We start from the raw sequence: 21,383 nt of genomic DNA, 5'->3' as shown, positions 1-21,383 counted from the left end.
GTCACCGCCCCGGGGCGGGGCGCGGCCGGTCCCCACCCACCCGCCGCCGCGCCGGGAGCGGGCCCCCTCCCGTGGCGGCCCGGCGTCGGAGCTTCCGTGGCGGCCGGAGGCCAGTCCCCGCTTCACTCTGCCCCGGTAAGGAGCGCGGTCGCCGTCCTCCCAGAGCCGGGCGCCGCCGCTCTCCTAGCACCCTCCGCTGTCGGCCTTCTCTGCCCCCGGCTGCAAAGGAGAGACAGGGGGTGGGGGGGACGACGGCGGGGCTCCCCCCTGCTAATGTTTGCAGTCTGCCGGGAGATTTTGTTGCTATTGATGAGAGAGAGAGAGAGAGAGAGAGAGAGAGAGAGAGAGAGACCTGTTGCTCCATTCAGTTATACATCCATTGGTGACTCTTGTATGTGCCTGACCGCCTGACCGGATGGGCTCTCAGCCGTGGGCACCAAGAAGACTCTACTCACCTGAGCCACCAGCCCGCGCGCTGGGAGATCTTAGGTGAAAGGTGTTGTTATTAAAAACGGTTTTGTTTTAGTTCTGGCCCCGTCTGGAGTCCTTCCCCAATCTGCCTCTACTCCATTCCCATCCACAGCACTGCCGGTATCCATCGCTTTGCGTGCAGTTTTCTCTCAGGGCAACTAACTCAGCCAACCGTCTCCTTTAAAAGAGGGGGAGTCCCAGGGCCTCAGTCACATAAAGAGCCGAAATGCACACGATGACTTAGACTTGGGTCTTTTCTTTAAAAATCTTACATCTGAGAGGAGGACATAGAACAGCAGCGACACGGAAAGGTAGCCCAGGGTTCAGGACGGTGAATACTCCTCGCGCAGTCAATGATGGGAAAGTGAATGGTTTTGATAATCAAAGAAAAGAGAGAACTTGTTCTGGCCAGGAGTGGGTGGATACTGGTTATGAAGGAGGAGGAATGAGCCAAGGCTAAATATAAAATAATGAAAACAACAATGATAACAGGGACGGGTTGTAGGTTCTGCACCGGGGCTGCCCCGCGCATTCGCTGCGCATCGTCTCTTTGGGCCGCGCTCTGTGGTGGGCAGGTGTTGTCCTGCGCCTTCCTGTCCCTCTGGGCTCCGAGCGCTGGAGGAGGGCTTTGTCCAAAGTCACCCAGCGAGCGAGCAGAGGCGCTGGGCTCTCCCCTTGAAGTTCCTCCAGAACTCTGCTCCCAGCCACCCCCCTGCATTGGCAGAGAGGGAGGCAGAGGCGTTTCCAGGCTGGGGGGGAGGGGGGGCGGCGGGGAGGGAGGGGCGGCGGGGAGGGAGGCAAGTTGTCGTGTAATCTTGGCAGTGTGTCTTGCCAGACAGATTTGGGCTGGATCTCCAAGCTTCAGCACCGTCTGCGCTGCAGCCCTGGCCGCCCCCTTCTGGCCAGACCCACGAGGAGACCGTGCGCTCTGCACTGAGCTCCTCAGCGGCGCCTCTCAGCAGTCCTTGGGGGTCAGTGCCCTGGGGTTTGGCCATCCCAATGGGTGTGTAAGAGTATCTCGTTGTTTTAATTTGCATTTTCCTGAGGACAGCTCATGTAGGGCACCTTTTCGTATGCTTATTTGCCACCTATACATCTTCTTTGGTGAGATCTGTTCAAGCTTTTGCCCATTTTTACATTTAAATCTGTACATTACTTTAGGTAAATTACCATTTTAACTATTAATTCTTCCAATCCATGAACACGGGATATCTTTCCATTTCATTGTGTCTTTTTCCATCTCTTTTAATAATGCTTTGTAATTTTCAGTATATAGGACTTTCACATTCTTTGTTAAGTTAATTCCAAGGTATTTTATTCTTTTGGTTGCAATTATAAAAGGAATTTTTTTCATTTCTTTTTCTGATGTTTCGCTGTTAGTATACAGGAAGACGGTGAATTTTTGTACATTGATTTTGTATTCTGCAACTTTACTGTATTTGTTTGTTGTTTGGTGGAGTCTTTAGAATTTTCTATGTACAGAATCATATTGTCTGCAAAAAGTGACTTTTACTTCCTTCCCAATTTAGATACTTGTTATTTCTTTCTATTGCCTCATTGCTCCGACTAGCACTTACAGCACTATGTTGAATAAGAGAGGTGAGGGCGGACATCCTTGTCTTTTACTGATCTCAGAGGAAAAGTGTCCGGTTTTTCACCATTGAGTATGATATAACTGAGGGTTTATCATATATTGCTTTTATGATGGTGAGGTGCTTCCTATTTCCATGTTGTTGAGTGTTTCAATCATAATGGATGTTGTATCTTCTCAATGCTTTTTCTGCATCTATTGATAAGGTCATATGATTTCATCCTTCCTTTTGTTGATGTGGTGCATTACATTGATTGATTTGCAATGTTGAACTATCCTTGTGTCCCTGGAATGAACCTCACTTGATTCTGATGTATTATTTTTTGGATGCACTGTTGTAGTTGATTTGCTAGTATTTTGTTTAGGATTTTTGCATCTGTAGTCATCAGAGATATTGGTCTGTAGTTTTCTTCCTTTGTGTTATCTTTGCCAGGTTTTGGTATCAGGGTTATGTTGGCCTCATAAAATTGTTATGCCCAGATTTCAAGATCCCCAATAGACCACACCAGGGAGCCAGCCGTGTCCGATGCAAAAGCAAAGAGTCTTTTATTCAAACCGGGGTTTGGCTCCCCTACCCTCCTTACCGACGCAGTGGCAAGTGGCAAAGAGAGGGCTAGCCCGGTGGGAAGAGGAGTTTTATAGGGGGGTGGAGTAAGGGGAGGAGAGGGGACTGTGGGCCCTCCCGATTGGCCAGGCGCAAGTCGGTGTCTTGTTACACAGGATGTGGTCATATCTATGGCGCGCACTTCCCTTGATTGTCATTGGTTAGTTTAAAGAAATCCTGGGTGTGGCTAGCAGAGGCTTGGGCTTCCGGGAAGAAGCCTTGCCGAGCACATGGGATCCAGGGTAAGATGGAGGGCGTAGCCCTTACCCTGGGGCAAGATGGAGGGCGTAGTCCTCGCCCTTTCAAAATCTATTAGGAAGTATTGCCTCTTCTTCAATTTTTGGAAGAGTTCTAGAAGAAGGATAGATATGAAATCTTCTTTGAATGTTTGGTAGAATTCACTGGTGAAGCCATCCGGTCCTGGACTTTTGCTTTTGGGGAGGTTTTTGATGGTTGTTTCAATTTCTTCACTGCTGATCAGTCTAATTAGATTTTCCAATTCTTCATGATTTAGCCTAGGCAGGTTATATAATTCTAGGAACTTATCCATCTAGGAACTTTTCTCTTTTTTCCTTAGTGAGTCTAAAGAGAATTTCTCACCCTAGCCAGTTTGGCTCAGTGGCTAGAGCGTCGGCCTGGGGACTGAAGGTTCCCAGTTCAATTCCGGTCAAGGGCACATGCCTGGGTTGCAGGATCAATACCCAGTACAGGGCATGCGGGAGGCAGCCAATTAGTGGTTCTCTCTCATCATTGATGTTTCTATCTCTCTCCCTTCCTCTCTGAAATCAATAAAAATATATTTTAAAAAAAGAAGGATTTGTCAATTTTATTAATCTTTTCAAAGAACCAGCTCTTTGTTGTATCAATTTTTTGTATCAGCTTTTTGTTCTCTATTTCATTCAATTATGCTCTAATTTTTATTATTTCCTTTCTTCTGCTGACTTTCAGTTGCTTTCATTCTTCTTTTTCTAGTATTTTCAGATGTGATGTGAGGTTGTTTACTTGTGATTTTTTTTGTTTCTTGAGCTAGGCCTGTAATGTTATAAACTTCCCTTGTATTACTGCTTTCATTGCATCCCAGAAGATTTGATGTCATTCTCATTCCTTTCTATATGTCTTTTAAAAAAATAATAAATATTGATTGTTGAAAGTATTAAACATGTCCTTTTTCATCCCCCATTGACCCATTCTAGCCCACCCCTACCCTCCATCCCAGGCCTTCACCACCCTATTGTCTGTGTCAATGGGTTATGCATAGATGCATACAAGTTCTTTAATCTCTTCCCACACACCCACCCTTCCCCACCTTCCCTCTGAGGTTCCCCAGTCTGTTCCATGCTTCTGTGTCTCTGGATCTATTTTGTTCATCAGTTTATTTTGTTCATTAGATTCCAAGAGTGAGATCATATGACACTTGTCTTTCTCTGACTGGTGTTACCATAAAAAGATTCAAACCTGTGAAGAATTTTGGTGAGTTTATTTGAGTCAAACTGTCAACAATTGCCAGGAAGCAGAATCTCAATGGATTGGGGTAATGCTCTGGATGATGGTGAGTTCTCATCTATTTTTATACATTTACAATCAAAGGAGGGGACAAAGGTGGGTTACATGAAACCCATTGGTGATAGATTAGGGAGGTGGGAGAAAGCAAAGCGGGGAAACCTCTGGGATTGGATAAAAAGTAAAATGATAGGCACATACTTAGGTGGGTGCAGGATAGTTTACAGTCAACAATTAACATGATAACAATAACAATGAAGGAATTTATGATCTCCTGGTACCCAGGGCATTTGGTTGTGCCCCAGGGGTCAGGGGAAAGGGGGGTTACATTTCATAGGTATTATCTTAGATGCAAAAGGACAATAGGCTCAGTTAAGGTAAAAATTGCCCTCATCAGGGAAGATACAGGCCTAGGACATAACTACCCACCATAACTGCTTTTAGTTAAACTTTTAATTTTAGACCATCCTTTGCGGTTACTTTAGGTCTTTACGTTGTTTGCAAGACCTTCCTTGATCTTGTCAGTTTAGCATGTGGCCTTTTTTTTTTTTCATCCACACTGGCTTATTTCACTTAGCATAATACTCTCCAGGTCCCTCCATGCTGCCTCAAAGGGTAAGAGATCCTCCTTTATTTTTTTTTTTTACAGATGTATAGTATTCCATGGTGTAAGTATACCACAGCTTTTTTTCTACTCATCTACTGATGGGCACTTGGGCTGTTTCCAGGTCTTAGCTATTTATATAAAGCACTGCTATGAACACAGGGGAGCATACATTCTTTCTGATTGGTGTTTCGGGTTTCTTAGGATATATTCCTAGAAGAGGGATGACTGGATCAAATGGCAGTTCCATATTTAATTTTTCGAAGAAACTTCATACTGTTTTCCATAATGGCTGCACCAGTCTTCATTCACACCAGCAGTGCACTAGGGTTCCCTTTTCTCCACATCCTCGCCAGCACTTGTCATTTGTTGATTTGTTGATAATAGTCATTCTAACAGGTGTGAGGTGATACCTCATTGTTTTAATTTGCATCTCTGCGATGATCAGTGACTTTGAGCATCTATATATGTAAAAGGCTAAGTGGTCATCCAACTGGCCAGTAGCTATGATGCGCACTGACCACCAGGGGGCAGACACTCAATGCAGGAGCTACCAAGCTGTGGTCACTTGGCGGCAGCATCGGTTCTTGGTTGACACACCCTGGAACCAGAGAGGAGGGAGCCCAATTCCTTGCAATACCTCTCACACTCTGGGACCCCTCAGGGGATGTCAGAAAGCCAGTTTCAGCCTGATCACTGTAGGCCAGGCCGAGGGATCCCACCTGCCAGAGGGACCCTGCTCACTCAGCAGACACCCTTCACGCTGCGGTGCCAGCCCAGGGGCAGCCAGACAGGGAGGGACCACAGAAGGTTGGCTCCAGGGCCTGTCCAGCCCATCTCACCCAGTCCAGCCCTGCCAGCCACCACCCGGGACCGCCTGCATTAGTTCCTGCACCAGAGGGACTAATTTTCTTTCAATGTGCACAAATCCATGCACCAAGACACTAGTTTTTTTCATATGTCTCTTGGCCATTTGTATGTCCACTTTGGAGAAGTGTCTATTTAGGTTCTTTGCCCTTTTTAAAATTGGATTGTTTGTCTTCCTTTTGTTAAGTTGTATGAGCTCCTTACATATTTTGTATATTAACCCTTTATCAGATGTATCATTGCCAAATATGTTCTCCCATATAGGGGTGCTCCCTTTTCATTTTGTTGATGGTTTCTTTTGCTGTGCAGAAGCTATTTATTTTATTTTTTAAATATATTTTCATTATTTTTAAAATATATTTTTATTGATTTCAGAGAGGAAGGAAGAGGGAGAGACAGAAACATCAATGATGAGAGAGAATCATTGATTGGTCATCCCATTTGTTTATTTTCTTCTTAGTTTCCTTTGCCCTAGGAAATGAATTTGTAAACATATTGCTAGGAGAGATGTCTGAGATTTTGCTGCCTATGGTTTCTTCTAGGATATTTATGGTTTCATGAGTTACATTTAAGTCTTTATCCATTTTGAATTTATTTTTGTGTATGGTAAGTTGGGGTCTATTTTAATTTCTTTGCACGTATCTGTCCAATTTTCACAACACCATTTATTGAAGAGACTGTCTTTACTCCATTGTATATTCTTGCCTCCTTTGTCAATTATGAATTGAGCATAATGGCTTGGGTCGATTTCTGGGGTCTCTATTCAATTCCATTGACCTATATGCCTGTTCTTGTGCCAGTACCAGGCAGTTTTGATTATGGTGGCTTTGTAGTATAACTTGATATCGGGTATTATTATCCCTCTAACTTTGTTCTTCTTTCTCAAGATTGCTGTGGCTATTCAGTTGTTTTTTGGTTCCATATAAATTTTTGGAGTATTTTTTCTAGATATGTGAAATATGCTGTTGGTATTTTAATGGGGATTGTATTTAATTGGTAGGTTGCCTTGGGTAGTATGAACATTATAATGATGTTGATTCTACCAATCCATGAACGTGGTATATTCTTCCACTTGTTTATATCTTCCTCAATCTCTCTTTTCAACATCCTGTAGTTTTCAGAGTACAGGTCTTTTACCTCCTTGGTTAAGTATTCCTGACTATCTTAGCTTTTTTGTTGCAATGGTAAATGGGATTATTTGTTTAGTTTCACTTTCTGAGAATTCATTATTGGTGTATAAAAGTTCCATTGATATTTGGGTGTTAATTTTGTATCCTGCTACATTGCCAAATTCATTTATTAAAGCTTGTAGTTTTCTGGTGGAGTCTTTAGGGTTTTCTATGTATAATATCATGTCATTTGGGAATAATGAGTTTTACTTCCTCCTTTCCAATTGAATGTTTTTTATTTCTTTTTATTATTTGATCCCTGTGGCTAGGACTTCCAGTACTATGTTGAATAAGAGTGGAGAAAGTGGACATCCCTGTCTTGTTCCTGTTCTTAGGGGAAACAGTTTTAGTTTTGGCCATTGACAATGATGTTGGGTGCAGGTTTGTCATATATGTTATGCCCAGATTTCAGGATCCCCAAGAAACCACATCAGGGAGCCAGCCATGTCCGATGCAAAAGCATAAGAGTCTTTATTCGAGCTAGCTCAGCTCCCCCATCTTGCCGACACAGCGGCAGGAAGCAGAGAGAGAGATAACTCTGTGTGGAGACGGGTTTTATAGTGGGGGTTGGAGTAAGGGGAGGAGAAATGACTGTGCTCTGCCGATTGGCCAGGAGCAAGTCGGTGTCTTGTTCCTGGGTGTGGCTAGCAGAGGCTTAGACTTCTGGGAAGAAGTTCCTTGCCAAGCATGTGGCCAAGGTAAGATGGAGCCCTTACCCTGGGGCAAGGTGGAGGGCCTAGCCCTCGCCCTTTCATTCCCCCCTTTGTCTTGGAACTTCCGGCTCAATCATGAGACGGACTGCATTTCTATTCCACCATTGCTAGAGGCCCGAACTGGCACACAGAACTATCAACTGAACTATCCCTATATGCTTAACAAATGGTCCGGTGGAAGGGAAAGAAACCATTTTAGCTTTAACAACTTTTATTGAAATAGGATTTTTCTTCTTAAAATTCCTCCATGGCAATCAAATAACCAAATCAAGATTAATTTATCTACTGTATTCAATTTGGCCTGATGTTTGCATAAACACAACAAGAATGGTAACCGACCACCTTTGCTGGAATCTCATAGTTGAATCTTAATGTGCCCCATAGGGCCAGGAAGCCAAGCCATCCAGTTGCCATCAGGCCTGCCTGCAGTATCTGCTGAGTTAGGTGAATCCTTCACCTGTAGCAACTCCACCTGAGCCCACGCTCCAGGCTTTAAGGCCCATCTCAGAAGCCCACCTACTCATTGTGGCCCAGAGTGTGTGGGGGTTCCACAGGGACGTAGAGGCATCCCTATTGCTCCCCTTCCACTCTTACCAACCGCCAGTGATGGTAGGGCATGGGCCTGATGCTCCAGCGCCAGCCATCTTCAGGGCTCCCAAGCAGGATACCAGGCTTTCTTCATGGCATTCTTACTGGCTTCAAGTCTTTAGAGCTCAGACAGGGCTCTTTAAAACATGATACTCCAGTCAAAGTTTTCCATTAATAAGACCACTATTAGGAACCAGTCTTATTGAATCTATGCAAAGAAATGTATTGCCATGACTTATTTAGCATTGCCAATATTTCAGAGGAATTATGTAAGAAGAAAAACATACTGATCTGCTCTAAGATTTTCTGATTTTTCCTTGCCAATTCCTTTTCATGGAGTTATAACAAAACAGTAACTGTTGGCATTAAACCTTCTTTCCATGCATAACCATGCCTTAGACCTTCTATTCCAAACAGGCCTTTCCCAGCTTTCTACAGTTGAGGTTTGTACTACCCCTGACATGGGCATGGTTACGCAGGCCTGCAAGACAATATACAGGCTGCCAACCATCAACTGTCTCTCAACAGAGACCAAAACCTGATGGGCACCCTTCCCTGCCCAGTTGGGCACTTGCCCTCTTGGCAGCCAGACACCCTCTACTCTTGGGGTTCACCCCACACAGTCCCCTTCCAGGACAGCCAACATACATTCAAACCTGCAAGAGAATCAAAGGTCAATATAACATATCAATACAATGAAACATAATATTGGCATCATGGCCGCTTCAGGCAGCCAAATCCTACTAAAGTCTATTCTTGACCTTCCTATGAATTATCCTTGTCTCTTTGGAGCCATGTCCATGAAGATGCAGGCATCATCTCAGTCTATTACACAGTATTGTGGGGGCTCCCGGTAGCAGGAGTGATCGCGAGCAATGTTACCAGCATCAGGCAGGTCAAGCATGCCGTAGCTTGAGCTTGAGCAGGTTGCGTTGATCTTGATCGACGCTCCATTTGGTGACGAAGTCTTCCCGGATCACAGATGGACCTAGGTCGTGACGCCGTCTACCTTGAGAGCGGTGGGGGTCGTCAGCACCACAGTGTAGAGACCCTTCCAACATGGCTCGAGGGTCTCCTGGCGGTGCCTTCTGCTGTAGACCCAATCTCCTGGTCTGTGCTGATGAGGAGGAGTTGGGGTTGGGCTGGTCTTGTACAGATTCTAGGGCCCGTTGCCTTTCTTTCACAGGCAGGGGGAAGGGCCCATGAAATCTCTGCCCTGAGGAACTGTGAGCCCCACCCTTAAATGTCCCAATCAGACTAGAAAAGCCACAAATACCTTTTAAATCTACCCCAGAATTCCAAAATCCCAACCCAGCACAGAATATCACATAGCAAATCAAAGTTCCCAGCAAACAAACAGGGATGCTTACAAACATCAAATAAACATTTACACTTACACCTTTTCAGTGAACAAGTATTTTTACAGTCGTGGGCTCTTGAGCTGATAACAGGAACATCGCCCAAGTCCCCTGATGGGGGCCTGACAGGAACAGATGTGGGGGCCTTTCCCACATCCCAGGACAGGATTCTTGACCTATGTCTCATTCAGATAGAAACGGTTTTCATCACAAACAAACAAACAAACCCAAAACCAAAAACCAAGAAAATCAAGGCCAGAAGTACCCTCTGATGTTTCAGGGGTACCAAGGAAGGAGAAGTTAGGCAATGTCCAGCCCTTCTCACAATCCACCACCAGTAACCAGTTCCAGCTTACTGGCCTACCATCCATTCAAAATTTCTTTCCTCCCATCACACCAAAGCCATGCTTTTCAGTTAGTTAAAACTTTTAGTCTTAATTTTTAGGTGACATGTAAATAATTGACATTCCTCAGATTAACAATACATTCAAATTTAACAAGGATACATATTTAAGCAATAAGGACAGATCAATTTACAGAAGCAGAGACAGCATGCAATCCAAACCACAGCTGTGGATAAACACATTATCTAGAGTCCTTGGGTAACCTACGTTAAACTTAGGCATATCCTGGGTCTCCTGAACACTGAGTTGCAAGTTAGCTGGAGCCCTCCTGACCCTGGGACAGCTGCACTGTCCCTCCCAGGCAAAGGAAAAATATGCCCTTGAATATCAGCATGAAACCACAGTCTCTATCTGACTTTTAGACATTGGATTATTGCTATCAGTCCCTTTTAAAGACTTTGACATAACCTTTGATTGTCCTTAGTTTAAGGAAAGCAGGGTTTTCTAGATTTAAGAGATTAGCTTAAAAATAAATCCGCAAGCATACTTCTGCCCCATAAAACTTTGCCTTAAAGCTCCACCCCTGACTAAATCAGAGGGAGGGGCCTTTGCTGTTTCAAGATGGTGGCCCCCAGGGGAGCGGCAAACCATGCGGCCAACATGGCGGCTGCCAAGTCATGCAGCCCAAAATGCTGGCTGTACCAATAAGCAAAGGCATTTAGTTACCACAATAACACAATTTTTCCCAATTCAATATGAACCTTAAACTTTTAGCTGGCAAGTCAAAATATTCAGCATTTCTCAATCAGTCTAGAATCTAGCTAGCATCCGTTTTTTTCTTTGGGTAAATGATCAGTCTTGGGCTCCATCCTGCACATCTGCAAAGAGACTCTAGCTCAAAACTCTATCCAAAATCGGACAGTGCGTGCATTAGTTTTAAGCCAGCTTTTCTCTCTACACGTGCACAGAAATCCCAGACGCATTTACTTGGGGAGGGGGTGACCTGTTTTCACAGATCCTCACTCAGATGCCCACCTGACCGAAGTCGTGGAGCCACACAAAGGAGGGGAGAGGGCAGGCCCCCTCCCTCCACACTCACACACTTTCACCAGACATTCACTCAGAGTTTAAACAATAACAATTTCCCAACTCCTGAGGGAGCTCTACAGCCTCCCCCAATCTCCTTGAAATGATCAATCACAATACCCAAAGGAGCAGTCTGAGTCCGTCCCATAACATCCGTCCAGTAAGTCCACAGAAAACAGAAAAACACAGACACAGACAAACAGAGGGCCCCAAAGAACAGCCTTCCAACTCCATGGAAGCAACTAGACGATGGCCTTACGCCAAACTGGCGGGAGCGACCCACCTCGTCTCAGATTGAGGGGTTCCTACAGACCTTCCGACTCCACGGAAGCAAAACTACACACCTCCAGATGGAGGGTCGAGGCGTCCCCCGACTCCTCCCGCCCTTGATCCCCCTGTGCGTCCACTTAGATCATTGCGGGCGATTACAGATTTCAGAAGTGAGCTCACACAGAACAGATACAGAACAAGTCCCTGAACAGAGGCAGTAGAAAACTGCCTAGGAATGCTTCTCTTCTACCTTTTTTAAAAGATAGGCCAGATTCGAAAGCCAGTCCGAGTTTTGACGGTGAGTACCATCTAGAAGCCATTCCTCCAGATACAGGAAAAGTCCCTTAGAGATAACATATATCACACAGAACAGAATACACACCACACAGACACTTACCGCGGCCAGTCAGACTCTACGGATTGGGGGGTCCCTCGATGGTTTTGGGGATCCCGGATGAGCCCCCAAATGTTATGCCCAGATTTCAGGATCCCCAAGAAACCACATCAGGGAGCCAGCCATGTCCGATGCAAAAGCATAAGAGTCTTTATTCGAGCTAGCTCAGCTCCCCCATCTTGCCGACACAGCGGCAGGAAGCAGAGAGAGAGATAACTCTGTGTGGAGATGGGTTTTATAGTGGGGGTTGGAGTAAGGGGAGGAGAAATGACTGTGCTCTGCCGATTGGCCAGGAGCAAGTCAGTGTCTTGTTCCTGGGTGTGGCTAGCAGAGGCTTAGACTTCTGGGAAGAAGTTCCTTGCCAAGCATGTGGCCAAGGTAAGATGGAGCACTTACCCTGGGGCAAGATGGAGGGCGTAGCCCTTACCCTGGGGCAAGGTGGAGGGCGTAGCCCTTACCCTGGGGCAAGGTGGAGGGCCTAGCCCTCGCCCTTTCAATATATGGCCTTTATTATGTTGAGATATGATCCCTCAATTCCCACTTATTATCTAAAAAGGGTGTTAGATTTTATTGAGTGCTTTTTCTGTCCATTTGTTGTAGTGTTTCAGGTAAGGCCGATATTTCTTTATTGATTTTATGTTTTGATGATCTATCTGGAGCTGTCAATGACTATTAAGATACCCAACTATGATTGTGTTTTGAGCTGTTTCTCCCTTTAGTTTGGTGCTCCCTGGTTGAGTTCATATATATTAAGAAGTGTTATGTTTTCTTGATGTAGTGTCCTCTTTATCATTATAAAGTGCCCATCTTTGACTCTTGTTGTCTTTAAATCTATTTTGTCAAATATAAGTATGGCCACACCTGCTTTTCTGTGGATTATATTTGCTTGGAGAATCATTTTTTAAACTTTTAATTTGAATCTACCTTTGTCTTTGCAGCTTAAATGTGTTTCTTGTAGGCAGCATATGGTTGGGTTTTCTTTTTTGACCCACTTTGCCACTCTGTGCCTCTTTATTGGTGAATTCAGACCATTTACATTTAGGGTAATTATTGATGTATGAGGATTTTCTATAGCATTTTATCTTTTGTTTTCTGGTAACTCTATGTCTCCATTGGTTCTTTTCCTCTGTGTTTCTGTCGCTTTTGTTTGGTGGTTTTCCATACTTATTTCCTGTTTCCTCTTTTTTTTTTAAGTTATGTGTCCTGATTTGGGAATTTTTGTGTATGGTTATCATTAGGATGATAAAAAACAAAGTTGCATACATACAATAGGTTTTTTTCTTTTGAGTGCATCTGATCTCCATCCTCCTTTGCCAGTTATACCTTTACTCCTTCTTATTATTTTATTGTCATAAATTATTCCTGTTTATGTTGTAAGTGTGTTGATGATCTTACTCATAGATTTGTGACCTTCTATTCTTTGTTTTGGAAAATAACTCCCTTGAGTATTTTCTGCAATGGAGGTTTTCTGGTGATAAAACCCCTCACTTCTATATATCTGGGAATGTCTTTATTTCTCCTTCATATTTAAAGGATAATTTGCTGGATATATTATTTGCGCTGGTAATTTCTCTCTTTCAGGCATTTGAATAATTTGGTTCCACTCTCTACTGGTTTATAGAGTTTCTTCTTAGAAGTTGGATGAAATTTGGATGGGCTTTCCTGTTGGGGTCCAACCCCAGCAGGTCCAGGGGTCCCCAAAGGTGTGGACAGAGTCGGCAAAGAAGGAATGACACGGAGGCTGCGTTCAGTTGATCATCATAGTCGGGTTCTCTTGTCAGGGTCTCCCGCCAAAGTTCTGGTCGGAGCTCTGGTTAGGAACTGATCAGGAGCTGATGAGGATCTGATGTTTATTGTCTTGTTACATCCGTATTTATACCAGCCCATTTTAATCCTGTCAATTTCTATTACAAAGGTTAGGGCGTTTCTTATCTCCATTCCAGGGAGTAAACATTATATAGCTTAACTACCTGCCTGGCACTTAATTAAGGGGTTGTATCCCCTCCCTAACCTCAGGGAAAAATCCCCACCTGGGGAAACAACCTTTCTCAGAGAGGTGACCTTGGTTAAAACACATGGCACTAAGGAGAGCAAACATATTAAGAACAATATGCTATATATGCCAGGTCCCTTGAAACATATGCTGTGCAGATGTTTCTTTCCTGCAGCGACTGTGTCAAGCAGCAAGGATGGACCGGCTTCCGGCACTTTCCTTTATAGGTCACTTCCTTCTTTTCCTGGCTGCTTTGAGAATTTTTCTTTGTAATTAATTTTTGACAGTTTTAATAAAATGTACATTGGAGAGGGCCTCTTTGGATTGAGGTAACTAGGTGTTCTGTTTGCTTCTTGGATTCAAGGATCTTGTTCTTCCCATAGATTTGGGAAATTCTTATCCACTATTTATTTGAAGAGGCTCTCTATTCCCTCTCTTCTTCGTTTGGTATGCCTATTATTCTTATTTTCTTTAAAAAATATATATATATTTCAGAGAGGAAGGGAGAGATAGAAACATCTATGATGAGAGAGAATCATTGATTGGCTGCCTCCTGCACACCCCCTACTGGGGATCAAGCCCACAATCCAGGCATGTGCTCTGACCAGGAATCGAATTGTGACCTTCTGGTTCATAGGTCAATGCTCAATCACTGAGCCACACCAGTTGAGCTTTTGAGCTTTATTGCTTTTTCTGGTGGAGTTAGATAGTTCTCATAGAGCTTCTTTTCTTCCTTCCTCCCTCCCTCCTTCCCTCCCTCCCTCCTTCCCTCCCTCTTTCTTTCTTTCTTTCTTTCTTTCTTTCTTTCTTTCTTTCTTTCTTTCTTTCTTTCTTTCTTTCTTCTTTCTTTCTTTTCTTTCTACATGCAGATCTCTATCTTCTTTCCTATCTTCAATGTCACTAATCCTTTCCTCCATCTGGTTGGCTCTGTTTTCTATGCTCAGTTGTTCACTCCAAATCTCCTTAATTGCTTCATTTCCAAGATTTATGATTGGTTCTTTTTTTAATGTTTCAATCTCTTTGGTAAAATACAAACAGTCTTCGGATTATGTCGGACGCGTCGGACGTCGTTTCGTGTTTACATCGCCATCTCCCATTTATTTATATATAAAAAAATTCCGTCATTTTGACATATGTACATATGTGCTTTATGTTTCTTATTATTTATTTACCACAGCTAAGGTCAGGGATTGTTATCTTTCTTTTAAATTTTTTACTGTTTCACTTCATTACTGTTGTGTATGTGCTCCATGTGAGTGACGTAGGTGCTTATGTAGGTGGGTTCTGACTTACGGCGAAAATCACATTACCTCGTGCCATAGGAATGGATCTCCCACGTAACCTGAGGACCTGCTGTATCAACTCTATAGAGGCAGTAGGCATATTAGTGGAGCTGGTCGCCTGCTCCTGGCTTCAGGGCTGCATCCTTGGCTACTAGTATCTGAGCTTTCCTCCCTTATTGCCTTCCCACTGACTCCCAGTTGCCCACCTTTAGATGCTTCAATACTCGGGTCTCTCAGCTGTGCTTTTATATTGAGCAGGGAATCCTTTGTTGAGTTGTAGTTGAGTAACTTGTTGAAGTTTCCGGGAGAGAGGCCGAGGGGATCTCTCACGCTGCTATTCTTCTGACATTTCCAAGATATTTCTGTAGAAATTGTTTATACTGTAAAAAAGTATTTTTTAAACAGAAAGTAAAATAGTATTTGCTGAGGGCCAGGGAAATGGCAGTGGAGTGATAGCTGAAGGGACAGGTTTTTATTTTTTTGAGTTAATGAAAATGTTCTAAAATGACTCTGACAATGGTTGCATATATCTGTGAATATACTAAGTGCCACTAAACTATACACTTTAAAGAATGAGTTATATGGCATGTGAATTTTATTTAGAGATGCTGTTTAAAATTTTTCACATTGGTGAAAACAGATATTTGCTTATTCTTAAAGTGTAGGATTTTAGAAAATGGAGAGTAGAAACAAAATCTTAAACCCTCCTATTCATTTCTGTAACCTCCTTGTCTCCCTCCTTTCCTTCCTTCCTCTTTTTCATTTTTTATTAGCTATGAATTATGCTATGTTGTATCCAGCATTTCTATTAGTTTGAAGCAAAGGGAGTTTATCTTAGCTCAGTCCAGTATATGTATGAAACTAGAAAAGAACTCCTGCCTTTGTATCAGGTAAATATGAAGGAACTAGTTCATTGGATCTTATTAGAAGACAGCATTAATCACTTAAAATTTTAGGTAAATGTCATATTTCTATCAATATAGAAACACATTTTAATGTTTTAAATTTAGTAAATAAAAATATTGATATAATCTTACAAACCTTAAGCCATTTTGATGAGTGTGCAGTGTAATAATTATAGTTTAATTTGCATTTCTTTAAATATTAGTTTCATTGAACATATTTTCATAACTTTGTTGGCTATTTTTTGGTGACAGATTCGTTCAAAGATTTTGTCCATTTTTATAGTTGATTGGCTATTTTTTCTTATTGATTTATAGAAGTTATTCCTATATTTATTTGTTGGTTATAAATAGGAATTGCATATCAGTTCTTCAAGTCTGTGTCTTGCCTTCTCATTTGTAGTGGTATTTTCTAAAGAACAGCAGTTCTTAATTTAATAAAGCCACATTTATCAATCTTTTTCTTTACACTTATTGTCTTTGTGTTCTGTTTAGAATCTTTCCCTACCCAAGAATTGTGAAGATATTTTTCTCCATTATCTTTTATGGGGCTTTTTGTTTTGTTTTGTGTTTTATGTGCATATTTATGGTCCACCTGGAATTGATTTTCTTTAATGGTGGACAGAAAATCAGGTTATGATACCAATCTATTTATATAAAAACCCTGGGTGTAACATCACGACCCGAGGCTCGACCATCCAGAGGAAGTCAGTCCTGCAGGGGTTGTCTTGGCAATGGCTGTGCCCTCCCCGAGCAGTTTCCCGGAGCTGTTTCCCATGAGGGCAAGGTTTGAGGCAGGAAACGGCCCTCAGAGCGTGGAGGCATATCTTTATAAAGTGTGCTGTGCCAGCATGGCCAAGGGTGAACCTGAGTGGGGGCGGCTGAAAGGCTTAGAAAAGACAGACAAGAGAATGAAAGCTGGGTCTCGGTAGGACGCTGCTTCTCTGACAGACAGCGACCATGCCCACAGCCATGTCTTTATTTTATAGCAGATGCCTTGAGGCAAACTAAGGGCGTGATCAAGATGTTTACAACATTCTCCTGGGTTTCAATCCTACTCAACTGCATGCACCTGAACTCTATCAAGCCTAGGTACATGGGGCCATGTGTTTGGACCATAGGTTCAAGCTTACAACTATAGCTGTTGGCTATAATTGTGCTGGGAGGACCCTGGCCTCCAAGCTGGGACTTGCACGTGGCAATGAGAGGACTGTGCCCTCTCATCAGTCCAAGGCTTGAACCTGTCCAAAACACTGTAGCAGCTCCCCACAATAAAGTTTTAATACATTATATTAGAGGTTGTGGGGTACTGTTTTACCCACAGCGTCTACAGGAATTGCTGCAAATGTACTTCTCGGTGGAAAAACCTTTCATTCCCAATATAAATTACCAATTCCTTTAAATGAAACTTCAATTTCTAGACTCAATATAAACAGTGAAGTTGCTAAAACTATTAAAAAGGCCCAACTTCTCATTATTGATGAATGCATCATGGCATCCAAGTCATGCTATAAATGCCATAGACAGATTACTAAGAGAAATTATGAATTTGAATGTTGTATTTGGTGGGAAAGTTCTCCTTGGAGGGGATTTTCGACAATGTCTCAGTATTGTACCACATGCTATGCGATCGGCCATAGTACAAACAAGTTTAAAGTATTGTAATGTTTGGGGATATTTCAGAAAGTTGTCTCTTAAAACAAATATGAGATCAGAGGATTCTGCTTATAGTGAACCCTTTGCACTCCGAACCATTCTGGACATTGGCTACCAGCTACTCGACGCTACTTTGCGGCGGAAACGTGCATTTACAGACCCTCGTATTATTTAGTATAATTTTGGAACCAAGTAACGTATTATAATGATATTGGACTTATATGAATTGGGTGACATCGAGGAATGTATATTTGCAAAAAAACAATATTTTATTGTTTATAATTTTGTACAGTATGATAAGTTTTGTAACACTCCCCAATATGCATTGCAGGCTGATTAGTGCATGTTTGACAGTAATAAGTGGTTTGACGCCTGCCACCAGGTGTTTTCCTGTTAGAACACACAATGCAATCCCGTTTTCTTTGTCCCACATCGGGAATATGTAGTTTATTGTTTAATCTATTGTCCGCAGAAGATGTGGATGGACGCGTTCTCAATACACGAAAATCGCCCTTTAATTGGTCAACAAGTGTCTTGACAAACTTGTGGTGTGTCATTGGCGTTTCATTACTTGTTTGTTTTTCGATGCGATACATTATGTATGAGTTTATCACACACATTTCCAACCCCCCAAAAAATAACTTCCTCCACCATTTGAGCGATTTACGGAGGAAACAATACGTCGAAGCGTATTGATCCGCATGATCCGCACCACCCATATTTGCCGTATATTCTAACACCATTTCAGGCTTACTGACTGTTACGATATGTCCACCACATAATGTTCTCTGGGTAGATTGTAGGTTTGTGTTATAATAATTGGTGAGCATGGTAATAATTCTTTTATCTTTCCACGCAAGAAGCATAGTATTATTCTTTCTGTATGCAACTGTTTCTTTCCAATTTCTTCTTTGGCATAATTGTTTGTCTCTTTTATTATGCTGTCTACTAATTCTTCAGTAAAATATAATGTGAAATAGTCTATGGGCTCTTTTATGTTACTCAGAACTTGTGGTCCGGCTATTTCTTCGTGTAAATCAAAATTTATCGTGGCTGGAGGAACGTCCGATTCGGTAACATCTTCCCACTCTTCACTTGACGATACGTTGTCATGTTGCCGTGTGTTTTCTTCCATACTACTATTATCGCTTCGCTTTCACTATCTATGCGAACAATTCGTCGCCTTCTAGGTTGAACGATATCACTATCACTGCTGTCGTTTTGTTCTACAGTTAGTCTTTCTAACGTGTCTGTATAGAGGTCTATCTGGAGCTCATCTTCACTACTACTTGTGTCATGAGACTCATTCGTGGTTGGATGCTTTGCCATTGTTCTAATAAAAAATATGAATAAATGCATGGGTTGAAAATTTCTAATTGTTATTACTAACTGACAAGATGATATTTACCAAAATAGCTTTCACCAAACAATTTATTCACTAAGAAAAGAATCACTTTTCCGATTTTCTCCTTGTTAGATCTATGTGCACTGCTCGAAGCTTCAAACCAAAATGAGCTCAGCTTTGAAAATCTTTTCCTCCAGATGTAGACTTGTTTATTTGTAATTATATATCTCACTATACAGTTCGCGCTATGTTCGAAAACCGACCTTTCTTCTACAAACTCCCCTTATCGCTCTTTTCAAGTGGCGTCTCAAAGTGCTCGGACCGTCGTGAGCACGCATCTCACGTTCTCGTCCGACACAAAACCCGCTGACATTTCTTGTATATATCTTAGTAATTTTACGATATTTTGATTTAATTTCTTGTGCCATTTCAAGATAAAACTTCAGGGAAACATGCATGTCTCAAAAAGTTGCGTTGAAATAACTCAATTCCCCGTAATCACTAATAAACTGCAATGTCCCCTGAGAGGGGACATCCGAGTGATATGCTAGAATTCCGATGTCCCCTGAGAGGGGACAGCGGAGTGCAAAGGGTGAATAGTTAGTAAAACTTGGAGATGCAAACTTCATAGCAGTTTTCATTTAGGAATGGATATTACTGAAATCCCCTGTGAAATGATTTGTAATGGATCTATTATTGAAGCTACCTTTGGAAATAGTATATCTATAGATAATATTAAAAATATATCTAAACATGCAATTCTTTGTCCAAAAAATGAGCACGTTCAAAAATTAAATGAAGACATTTTGGATATACTCGATGGAGATTTTCACACATATTTGAGTGATGATTCCATTGATTCAACAGATGATGCTGAAAAGGAAAATTTTGCCATCGAATTTCTTAATAGTATTACTCCTTCGGGAATGCTGTGTCATAAATTAAAATTGAAAGTGGTGCAATCATCATGCTATTGAGAAATCTTAATAGTAAATGGGGTCTTTGGAATGGTACCAGATTTATTATCAAAAGATTACGACCTAACATTATCAAAGCTGAAGTATTGCCCTAACCAGTTTGGCTCAGTGGATAGAGCATCGGCCTGCAGACTGAAGGGTCCCAGGTTCGATTCCGGTCAAGGGCATGTACCTTGGTTGCAGGCACATCCCCAGTAGGAGGTGTGTAGGAGGCAGCTGATCGATGTTTCTCTCTCATCGATGTTTCTAACTCTCTATCCCTCTCCCTTCCTCTCTGTAAAAAATCAATAAAATATATTTTTTAAAAAAAGCTGAAGTATTAACAGAGGGAGAGGTTGTTCTGATTCCAAGAATTGATTTGTCCCTGTCTGACACTGGCCTCCCATTTCAATTAATTCGATGACAGTTTCCCGTGATGCCAGCATTTGTGATGATTATTAATAAATCACAAGGACAAACTCTAGACAGAGTAGGAATATTCCTACCTGAACCTGTTTTTTCACGTGATCAGTTATGTTGCTTTCTCTCGAGTTTGAAGAGCATATGACGTTACAGTTAAAGTTCTAAATACTTCATCACAAGGGAAATTAGTCAAGCACTCTGAAAGTGTTTTCACTCTTAATGTGGTGTACAGGGAGATATTAGAATAAGTTTGATCACTTTATCAGTCATTGTTTGCATCACTGTTGTTTTTATATCAGCCTTTGTTGTTATATCCTTTTATTACTGTTTATTTATTAATAAATTTATATATTAGCCCTAACCAGTTTGGCTCAGTGGATAGAGTGTCGGCCTGCAGACTCAAAGGTCTCAGGTTTGATTCCGGACATGGGCATGTACCTTGGTTTGTGGGCACATACCCAGTGGGGAGTGTGCAGGAGGCAGCTGATCAATGTTTCTCTCTCATCGATGTTTCTAACTCTCTATCCCTCTCCCTTCCTCTCTGTAAAAAATCAATAAAATATATTTTAAAAAATAAATAAATTTATATATTATTTTCATATACATTTTTCTAATTTCTTTCCATCTCTCACACTTCTATTATAGAGAAAGGGCAAATAGCAATATTAAAATATTTCCGCTAGTTAATTCCCTTTTAATGTGCACGAATTTCATGCACTGGGCTACTAGTATTTGAAAAATGTTCTAAAATGTATAATGTTATGACAGGATTATGGTATTCATGGTATAGTAGGAATAATCATTAGACATTTTGCATTATATGATGACTTACTTAGAATTTTCTGTCTACAGTTTGAGGCCTTTCTTCAGAAACATGTTTTGAGAAGTACATTTAGTATGAAAAGTCTATTCATGTGCTGGCTGCTATTGTATTTGATCATGACTTCAAAAATAGCAATGACAGGTTGCCATTTAAGGTGAGAAAGTTTTATCTGAAGTCCTCATGATTATACTTTCATGTTTCAGAAATTTAATGAGGTAAAGGTGACATCCTCATTCTTTAAATGGGAAAAAATGTAACTTGCCCATGATTATAACTGATAGTATATAGTGCAGCAAGGGTTTAAATCCAACTTCAACTTTAATTTTTCTTTTTGTTTTGTTTTGTGTATCCTCACCCAAGGATATTTTCCCATTGATTTTTAGGGAGATTGGTAGAAAGAGGGAAAGACAGAGAGAAACATCAATGTGAGAGAAACACATCAA

The sequence above is a fragment of the Myotis yumanensis genome, unplaced genomic scaffold (assembly GCF_028538775.1).
Source record: "Myotis yumanensis isolate MYYU_CA2020_CCGP unplaced genomic scaffold, mMyoYum1.0.hap1 SCAF_4, whole genome shotgun sequence".
NCBI classification, from domain to species: Eukaryota; Metazoa; Chordata; class Mammalia; order Chiroptera; family Vespertilionidae; genus Myotis; species Myotis yumanensis.
The sequence above is the reverse complement of the archived record's forward strand: the minus strand, read 5'-3'. Positions refer to the sequence as shown.